Source organism: Drosophila suzukii, chromosome 3 (assembly GCF_043229965.1).
Source record: "Drosophila suzukii chromosome 3, CBGP_Dsuzu_IsoJpt1.0, whole genome shotgun sequence".
NCBI lineage: Eukaryota > Metazoa > Arthropoda > Insecta > Diptera > Drosophilidae > Drosophila > Drosophila suzukii.
In genome coordinates this window covers 18985681-18996539 of record NC_092082.1, presented here as the reverse complement: position 1 = coordinate 18996539, position 10859 = coordinate 18985681, and positions in this window count along the sequence as shown.

Here is a 10859-nt window from a genome sequence, read left to right as displayed (position 1 = left end):
ACTTAAAATGTTCTTTAAACAGCAAGAAAAAACATAATACCATTTTCTTACGGCCTGTCAATTTTGGTATCGATTGAAAAAATTAAAAATCAAAAAGAGGTTCACAACTTTAAATTAATGCCAAAGAATTATGATTAATATTTTTGCATTCCCTGATATTAAGAGGTGTTCGAAAGTAGTTGTCACGTTTGACATGGATCGACTTAGGATCAGCAACATTTTACGATTGGTTCTAAAAACGTAATAAAACGTATTTATTGAGATATCTGATCAATCCCTTAATTTAATTGAATCCTTCCCAAGTCTCATCTGCATTTAACATTGAAAGGCTGCAGAACTTGACAACTTGGTTCAACACCATTCATTTGTCGGGGAACAAATGTAAGACTTTTGTGTGCGCCTTGGGTGTATTTTTTCGTGGTGCCGCTGTTGTTGATTTATTTGGATACCATTGAACTGAAGTCGAGTTAAGAGCTTTTAAGCCAGCGCACTTTGGAGAACAACCTGCCAATATATTGTATTCTGCTCGCTGCACCGGCATTAAATCAAGTTTAGGAACTTGGCTCTCTGCCACTTTCCCGCCTGGCTTTTCCCCCATTGATTTATGCGTTTCAGCGCGCCAGCATAAAGAGTTGGGTCGGAATGGATTCTCAAATATCCGTACGCTCACCTGCAAACTGCAGGCGAAAGGTGAAAAGTGAAAAGTGAAGAGTGAAAATGTTAACTCAAATATGGGAAAGCAATTCATTGAAAGGAAAAAATAAATAAATGGCAAGAACGTTTGAGCTTTGAGCTGTTTGTTGGGGGATTTGCGTAAGCCAAGAGATGGGGAGAAAGTAACGACAGCTTAGCAACTTTTTCGAGTGCAAATTTGTGAGAATTTTTCCGTATTTGTTTTGTTTGGTTGATTTTACTTTCCTCCTTGGCATCTGTATCATTATTACTCTTTACTTCTCAATGCTGCGCTTCTTTTGGCCCTTGAATCCCCCATTCTCAGCTGAGGCTTTTTACAAAAGTTTTGTATAATTTAAAGTAGAAGCCGCTTGATTTATGTGGCGAAATGCGGCGAAATGCATGGCGTTGAAATTCGGGTTTAATTAGTTGATTAGTTTGTGTGTTTCAAGCCCATCACAATTTTGCGGTTACACCTGGAGTGCAATTGAATTAGAACTGTGGATATTGCGGTTTCCAGGTAACTCTTTGATTGCAGCGGTCCCTTCCATTGTTCTCGGCTTTCCATTAATCGATTTTACCAGGTAATGCAATCTGGATCCCTGCAAAGATGTCAATGTCAGGGGCAGCTCGAAGGCCTTCCGAAAAATCCAGACAACACAGAGGTTGAAGAACCAAAGAGAACCGTCATTGTCATCAGCGTTAACAACGGGGATTGTTGGTCAAAACGATTGGAACTCCGCTATGGCTAGCAATCTGAAACGTGAGCTATTAAAAATCCCAGTTAACCGCACTGGAGAAAAAAATATATTTAATAATTGTTAAGTTTTTGACCCCAGCGGATCTTATGATAACTTTAAGTCTAATCTCTGCTATAACTAAGAAGTAAAACATGGGAAAAAGAATTTATCATATTTTGATTATTAATCAGAATTTAAATTTGGAAATGTGTCAGCAATATTTTTTAATGCAAATTTTATTTAATTAATACAAAATAAAGAAAGATGTAAACAAAAATATTTTAAAAACATTGGGAAAAGGTTTGGGTCCAATAAATTATAGCACCGTACAATGCGTCCTATACTAAATGTATTGATCCGGGTTTAATATATATAAATTCTTCAGCAGCAAGAATGTTAAGAGATTTAAAACTTAGAGGTAATACTTTTAAAGAAATAGTCTTTATACTATAACAAACTTTTTCTTAGTGCTAGGGCGCAGCCCCCATCGAAAAGCTCTCGCAAAATACAAAACGTGACCCAGAAAAAGGGGATAAGAGCCCTTCTGTTCTGGAATCTGTTGCATTTTCGGCTGGAGGAAGCTCTGTCTGGCCAGCTGGCTGCTTCCGGCCGCCGAATGCAGCTCCAACTGGGAGTCGCCCACATTGGGGTCCACTTAAGCCCCTCACCTCCGGTTCGTGTGTCTGGCACTTACCATTTCATTATTGCCGTGATTGGATTACGCCGTAAATGCATTTCGCTGTTGTCGTCGAAGCTGTATAAGGCTATATCCTTAAGGTCCTCTCCCGGGCTCGCAAATGGTTCTCCTGAGGGCAAATGGTAAACGCCTTAAAACTATAGTGCCATAGAAGGCTCTGCGGCGAAGGGATGACCTAAATTAAGGAGCCCACATCCTGCCCAAGGAACTTAGCTTAGCTTGTTATTAGCAAGTGACGATGAATACATATATGGTATGTCGCAATAATCGGCTTTTCCCCCTAATTACAATGAATGGACGCAGTTAGGGGTTTGAAATTAAGCGTTGATTACGAGATATTGTCTATAAATTCATGTTAATCCACTCAAGAACTCCATATAGCCATGAGGAGTATATAAAACAAACATTTTACTTATTTCTAAAAATAATATTTACTTTAGTTAAACAAAAGGAATTTCTACATTTATTTATCTTAAAGTGTGATTCATTTTGGTAATCTAGTTGCACCTGTTTGTATTTTTTATTCCAAGTTATTTAATTTCGCATATTTCTTTGACTTATGTCAAACTTGCGCAGAATCTAGCCAACTACCAGGGATCAAGTTCAAATATCCCCTGAGCGAGACTTAAAAAAAGTCCCAAAAGATTCGTGTAAGAAATGTTTACTAAAAAAGTTTTAAAACATTTAGTTGCTCCGTGCTACTTATTCGGTTTTAAAGTCATAAAAAAAACTTTTGAAGTTTGGTTCAACCAAAAGCATATCTTTAACGTCAACTACAAATGTAAAATATTTTCACAGCTTCATTTAATATCAGTATAGAAAGACCGAAACCAAAACCTTTAACATTTTTTGCCCAACTCCCCTTGTCGGACAAAGTCAGCTTTTCTATGGTTTTTCTTTATAAAATTTGTTGGCCTGTCGCCTTTTGGGTGCATTTACTGGTATAAGCAAAGCAATATTTTCGCATTAAAGTCGGAAAAGTACAAAGGCAGAAAATTTGTTTTTTAAGTTGAATAAGAATAAAAGAATCTGTTGTCGCTACTTAAACAATAAAATGTCAAACAAACCAAAACGGAAGTCAACAAGGAAAGTTCGAGTCTGCAGATACCCTTTCTGAAATAATTAAAATCAGATTAAAATCTATAAAAGGGAAACAAGTGTTTTTAAAAGCACTAGGTAATTAAGCAAATATAAATAAAATTAACTCAGCTATTCAATTTAAATATAAATAAAGCTAAATAATAAGCTACTTACGATTTGTATCGCTAAGTTATCATTGTTAAATATTTTTCTTTATTTTTATCCGAAAGCGAATAAGGAAGTGTTAATGACTCTAGGGAATTACATTTCAAAACATTTTGATTTTATTTTTATATGTCACTTAATATTTGTTCCTAGATAGAAAATCAAAACACACTCAGTGAGGGTATTAAAAGAAAAAGACTTGAAGGAAATGAAAACGGAATGAACAGATTCCGGGCTTCAAACGGAAATGTATTGTGTCAGTCAGTCAAGTTATGACTCCTCTGTCCAGCGAAATGCAAATTTCAATTTAACTTGGATGCTCCGAAGACGCCGGCCAACAACTTTCAGACACGCCGGAGAATCTCGGGTCGTGTGGTTCCCATTTTCCGTGCAATTACAGGACGAAGCCAGGACCAAAAACCAAGGCGACGGCGACTAAGGAAAACTTGTGTAATTGATATGTGTGGTGGCAACTTTCTAATGGAGCTCCTGCAACTCTCCTTTCGACCTTTCCCTTTGGACAGTGTCGAAAAGTTTGCGGTCTCCGGAAAATTGGGGTCGCAATGCCCCACACGTGGCTCAAGATTGAAGACTGAAGTTCGACACAATTTGCCCACTAGATTGTAATTGGTTTTGCGGTGGATGCAAAGCCTGCAGATGAAACCCGAAGGTTAAACGCATCACGAGTTGGCAATTACCAAAATTCAATTTGAAGCAACTAATCGGTTAAGAAATTCTGGTAAATAGGATATACGAGATTAACATTTATATAAAAATAGTCTTGCTGTTTTGTAAATTTATAATGTTTTGAAAATGTATTCACATTTTTTATATTAAGAAACAATGACTTTCTTATTAATCATGTGTTTTATGATACGAATGTGTAGTCACTTTAAACTTTAGTTTATCTTACTTTTAAAATCACCTTTGTAAGAATGACAGATAAACCTTTAAAAATATAATATAAAATAAAATATTTAAGCTTATACAAAAAAAAATGAAAAAAATACTAAGGCCACAGAAAATATTTAAGTATAAGTTAAAGTAGATATCATTTTTTCTACTTATTCTTTGGTTAAAAGGCAATTGTAAAATACCTCTAACCTTCAGTGATTTCATTAATAAATCTTTTAACAAATTAAATAAAATTAAGGTTGCTTTTTTTAATGTACTTTTATTATAAACTTACGGCTTAAAAATAACTATTTCTTTTTAATTTTGAAGATGAGCTATCCTGTTTATGGTAAGACATTGCTTTGAGGACTCCAGACCGCCTGTGACCTTTGACACGGGAAAGTTCCTGCCATCTCTTCCTGCTGTGGCCCCTTCACCCCGCTCCTCCTTTAATCAACCGCCATAATTTTGTATGACATTCCCTCGCATGGAAAATGCACACTCGACGCCGTCACACAGGTCCCCCGAAACATTTAAATGCCATTTCAATTACGCGCTCTATCCCAACAGAACCGTAGCTCCCCGAAAAACCCCCGTACCTCTTAGCCCTCTATTATTCGCGGGGCCAAAAGCTTCCGCTTCGTTAGTGCAACGTTTACGCACAAATTAACACGCTGGCAACTGGAACTTTTTGCCATCCAGGGCGACTGCGAAACACAAACGACAAAGGGCTGCAAAATACACAGACCGACTGAAGAGCGCTTGGATAAAAACAAAAAACATAATTTCAATTTTAATGAGCAGCAGCAGCAGCGGCAGAAGCAGGGAAATTATTCGGAAAAATTGCGTAACATAAAAATGAATTTCTATTATTTCTTGGAATCCAGCAGAAGCAGCAGACATTCCCCGGTGAATGGATTTCCACATCACGTTGCATATGTGCCAGAGCCACTGGAATGCATTTGCATTAAAAACCGGAGTCCTGAGTGCATGCCGATGCCAGCGGAATAAGGAATAACGAGGATATATATAGGCGAAATGGCAGGAGAAGTTTAGGGCCTCCCTAAATACACCCATATTTCAGCATTCATAATTTTCTATTTACCACTCGGTTATGCCGAGAGGCTTATTGGCATTGTGCCTCCTCTTTTGCAGACGACGCAATCCCCCCCATTTTCATTTCGTACTTATTGCCTTAGCTAACCACATTTTCAGGTACTAAATAACAGGATTTTAGTACCCTTAAAACATTTTAACTGTCTATTAAATAATGGAGAATCGAACAAATTATTAAATTATTATAAATGACTCATACTAACTACTTAAAAGAACTAAACATACATTTTGTAGTTCTTTGAAAATTTCTAAGATTCCTATAACACAAATATGTTGCTAAAAATACCATATATATTTTTTATATATTAGTAGTTTAATATAATATTAATATTTTAATAAAAAATATTAACCTCTCAAGTTTTCCTAAAATATATATAAAAGCATTGGTTTAAGTAATGTGCAAATATTTGACACAAAAAAAATGGAAATGATTTAAATCCATATTTTCAAACCGACAAAGATAACAAATTTTGAATGGGTAATCTCAAAATTATTAAACATCCACATTCAATTTAATTTGCACTTCATCTTGAATTCCAAAATTCGTTCCTAAAATTAAACAAACACAGCCAAACTTATTAGAATATTGAAAGATTTGATGAAATTAAATTCCTATCCAATCAATCTTCCCTAAATTGGCTTTTGTTGCTCCACCTCAATAAATTCAGGAAGTTCAAAAATTTCATAATCAACATTTTTCTACCCTAGAAAGGCACATATAGTATACACCCGCTTTTCCGCTGGCTCTTTTCCTGCATGCAACTCCCCAGAGCTTTTTGGCTTAAAATGTTAATTGGACGCTGAAATGTTAAATTAGTAAAAAGCAAAAGCGGGACAGAAAAGAGGGGCGATGGAAAAAATGCCAGAAAAATGTAAGCCCCTGCCCGCCCACAGCAGTTATGAAAAATGTCAGTTGGATGGCGGCCAACAGCGGGGAGGGTGGTGGATTCGGGGGGCAGACAACTTCCGGTACAGTGGGACTGGAGAGGCAACCTCAACTCCCATTTTATTATGCATAAATTATGAAATTACGCAGAAAATAAATAAAAGTGAACCGCCATCAGGACGCTCTTTGTCTAGGCCGAGATCCGCAAGGGACCAACAGGCAGTGATGACATTTTCGGAACCTTTAACAAAAAACCCCGAAACGCCAAGCTTAAAAAACGAAAAATATTCCACAGCCATTACAAAACCTGGTCGAATTAGACATTGTTTCAAAATACAAATCCCATAATCCAAAAAGTAAAATTTGAATTAATCAATTTATATTTAAGTTTTATTATATTTAAGTTTCAATTTTATAATTTAAATTTTACTTTCCTTGCGTTTTGTTAATAACCCAATAATAAAGTGTGAAGGACTTTCTAGTTACCAAAATAAATTGTATTTTGCAATTTTTTTGCTTCACCTTTAAATTATTTTGCTTTACAATCAGGGTAAAAAGTGTGTTAAAATTGATGAGCCAAAAATATTAATTTGCAAAATAAATATTGACAAAATAGTTTTTTGATATATAATAACCTGTAGTTTTTCCTTTTTTTTGGGTATCCATTTTTTCTTGATCGAATTGCTGTGACTTTGGCATCACTAACCACATAAATCACCTTTTCCAGACCGAAGAAAAGAATTATTAAGCCATTTACGTGCTTTTGTTTTAATTTGCTGCATTTTGCAATTTGAACTGTGATTTTGAGTGATGGCTGCGTGGGCGAGTTAATCTTGAATCTAGGTGAGGGTGACGGCATTTCTGGGCAGGTGGTTTGAGCTGTCAGCCTGACCTGTCAGCCGTGCGCCAGTTACGAGGGCTGTAAACTGGTCGAAAGTCATCAAGTGGCTTTCTGCTGAATTAAACGTGCCATGTCCAGGGGAAATTTAATTGATTGCGGATACGGAGTGTTTGCAGAAATTACATTGCGGTGCGGTTAACTAATGAGAGGTGGGCGTGAAAGTCATGGGTCAAGCAGTCATCATAAGGGTTAGCTTAAACTGTAGAGCCATCAACGAAGGGTAATCTAGTAAAGAAATCGAAATAAATTTATATATATTTACTTGTATACACTAGATTTCATTAGTCCTAAATCTATTTGGATCAGAAAAATCATTGTAACAAATGCGATTCGTTATGAAAGACATATTATTTGTTCTACAAAATCAAACCCCTAATTTCCAAAAAGACAAGACAACTTTGTCAAGTCTTTCAGACTATACTTCAATGCACCCATACCTAAGTTTACACAATTTTAATAATCATTTATCAAATTATAATAAATGTTCAAGTTGACAGTATTATCCTTATAAGGATTGTTAAAATTATTATCAATAACAAACTAAATATTCGTTATGTTATAAATATGTATGCCGAACTTCAAAGATTTTAAAATTTGCAAATAAATTATAATTCTTTAAATGAAGGTCCTCAAAGTTAAAGTGGCATGTCTTTAAAATGCATTGTACTGTTATTTATACAAGTTCATTATCAACGAGTCCCATTTAATTTTTATTTTGCTTTAAATTTTTTAACTTATTACATCAAACAGACAACACTTAATGAGAAATGTAACTACCTTAAAGGTATCGTAAAAGGTGCAAACGCCAGCGAATACCAAAGACAGCCTCGTCAATGGAAATTTAATTCAAACAATTTCGATTTGATTTCACCATCAACTGTCCAGCTGCTGAACGTGCGAATCGTAAATGAATTTTACGATTGATCGAATTTTCCAATTTAATGAGAGAATAAAATATACAAAAAAAGCGAGCGAAAAGCACGAGAGTGGTATTAATGAAAAAAGCCGGCACAGGTAAAATTGAAAGCCGAGTCTTAGAAGGATTAAAGATTTATTAAGAAATGCATTTGACTGAAAGCTCCCAGAAGAGGAAGTCGGAAACCGGATGAAGGAGCCAAGATGCTCAAACTGTTAAGCAAATGAAAAGCAACTCAAGATAAAGTAATCAATGAGTTTTTTATGCGAAAAAATTCAAACGAGCAGCTAAACTGATTTACAATGAGCTACAAAATGATGATGAAGACACGGAAGATGGAGGGAAGAACTGAGTCGAGATGTTCAAGGTGGCTGAAAATTAATGATTAAATTTCGCTGGTGCTAGACTACAGAAAAAACATGTTCAGTATGCATCAGCAAAGTTTCAACAAAAGTTTATGGAAATGTCAAAGAGATATTTAAATTCGCTGGATTTGATGCATCGTTCGATGAAGAGGAATGCAAATCCAGCAAAGCTCTGCAAAGTGTATGCATCAGGGATGTGCGTGAAAAGAACCATTTGCAAAATAATTAAACACCCGACCACAAGTGCAGACAGCTTTATCAGCTAAGCAGCAGACATTAAACAATAAAAACACTTGGGCAGATGGTAAGCAACTCATACGAAATGCATTTCAATTAAATGCAATAAATTAAATATAAATCCAGCACAGACCATCTAACCATATGCCTCGGTCGTTGCCCAAGTAACATGACCCCCAGAAATGTTGCATAATTAATTAGCAAAGCATGTGGCGAGAGAACAAGGTCAACACCAGAATTCATTTCGTTTACAAAGGCTGCAAATTATGCAGAAAATAAGTGGCAAACAGTTTTTAAGTAACGAGGGTTCAATACCCTGAGAAAATGCAAATAGACAAAGAAATTCATTTATAAAATTGTTATCTAACTATGCTATTAAAATTATGCAAATACCATGGTATTTATAGATGCATCTTATAGGTTGTTTTAAAGAACTTGGTCTGACACCTATTTCTGTTAAGTCTAAAAGAGTCTTTACATCTTTTAGTATGACCTTATAACAATCTTATACGGGGTATAACAGAAATATCTCTTATTATATCGACGAAAGAGATTTCTGTTTAGTGATTGCAATCTTAAATATCAAAACTATTTTTATCGTAAAACAACAAATATTAGATTTTTTACAAAAGTTAAGGGAAACCAACTGATCTAAATTTTAAATTTTTTAAAGCTTTGTTTATTTTTTAAAACGTTTTCCATTCCAGCACACCCATTAACACCCACTAGATCCACCCACGCGATTTGCTTACAAAGCTCTCGAGCTAAAGAGTTCTGAACGGCATTTTGCCCCCTTATATGCACGAACCCACAAGTGGCATCTCATTGGTATCCATCTAATGACATCCAGCAGCTGTCAAACAAGGATGATGACGACGAGTGACTCAATCTTTGACTGACAGCCAACTGAATTCTAAAGCATTTTAATTGCTGTCTCAACTGGCGATGCTGGCTCAGCTTTTGGCGAATGGCTTTAGCTTTAGTTTCAGCTAAAGCTATAGTTTTTCACCCGATGCATGCGGGTTGAAAGGGCATAAATATGTTGACCTTGCACTCAGTCGGTTAGAAAGTGAAAGGGGCTGCCGGCTGAAAGGCGGGCGAATTTGCATAATTTGCATCCAGCGGGGGGAGGCCATGCAATTGCACTCAAACCAACCATGGAATTTAGTTGCTAGCAAAACTTGCTGACAATTTGTGGCCCAGTCGACACCTCAAATCCCAGATACGCCCACAGTTTTAGCCCCATTCTGGGCTTTTCCCTTGCACTTTACCTACGTCTGCTATCCGTCTGTAAGGATTTCTGGCTAAGAGGACGAAGGAGGCCAAAAGGACGACGACAATGTTGGCGACGACGACGCTGTTGACGACTTTCGCCATTGAGACAGCCAAAGTTTTTATGGCAATTTTCATCAGAGCCAGACACTTGAAGTGTGCTCCATGGTTTTCGTTGGTAGTTGCATGAATATGCGAGTTTTAACATAAATTGCAACCAACTTACACGCTTTCTTTCCCTCGCATTTCCCTTATAGGCCCGGCATGAATAAAGTGGAAAAGTTTTCTGTAAAAAAAACACGATATGAAATTAAAATGGCACAATTTAAAAGAGGTGTGTACTCTCGAATGCTGTTAAACGCAAGAAAAATTACATTCAGAGAAGAAGTTTTTTAAGTTTGGGGTGTAGTTTGAAATACCAAGACATTAACCTTCGAAAATCTTGTAAATGTTAAATTGCCAAAAACCGTAGAATGAACTTTGATAATGGTTATTTGGTTATTCAAATCACTGCATTCACAATATGACTCAATCTGAAAGAGGAATTAATAGATTTAACAGAAAGGTTATGTTCTAGGAACACAGTAAAAGTTCCTATTAATTCTGGAGATCCCAGGAAACCCTGTTAGCTTAATTTTAAGCTGAATAATCTATACCAAAACCCACGTAGTAAGTTTTTGTTAAATTAAAACCAACATATATACGCTCATTAAAAACCCTAGAATGAAACCAACCAAAGGATATTGAAATATTTTCGGAAATTATTAGTTCCTAGAATTCAGCAAATCAAGCAATTTAATATGCATCTTGAATTCTTCTCCTTAGTTTATGACTCAATTAGCATTATTCATTCCTGTGCCACTCGAATTTGTCTCTCCCATCCTGCCAACGATTTTCTTTGGAATGTGTGAAAATGTA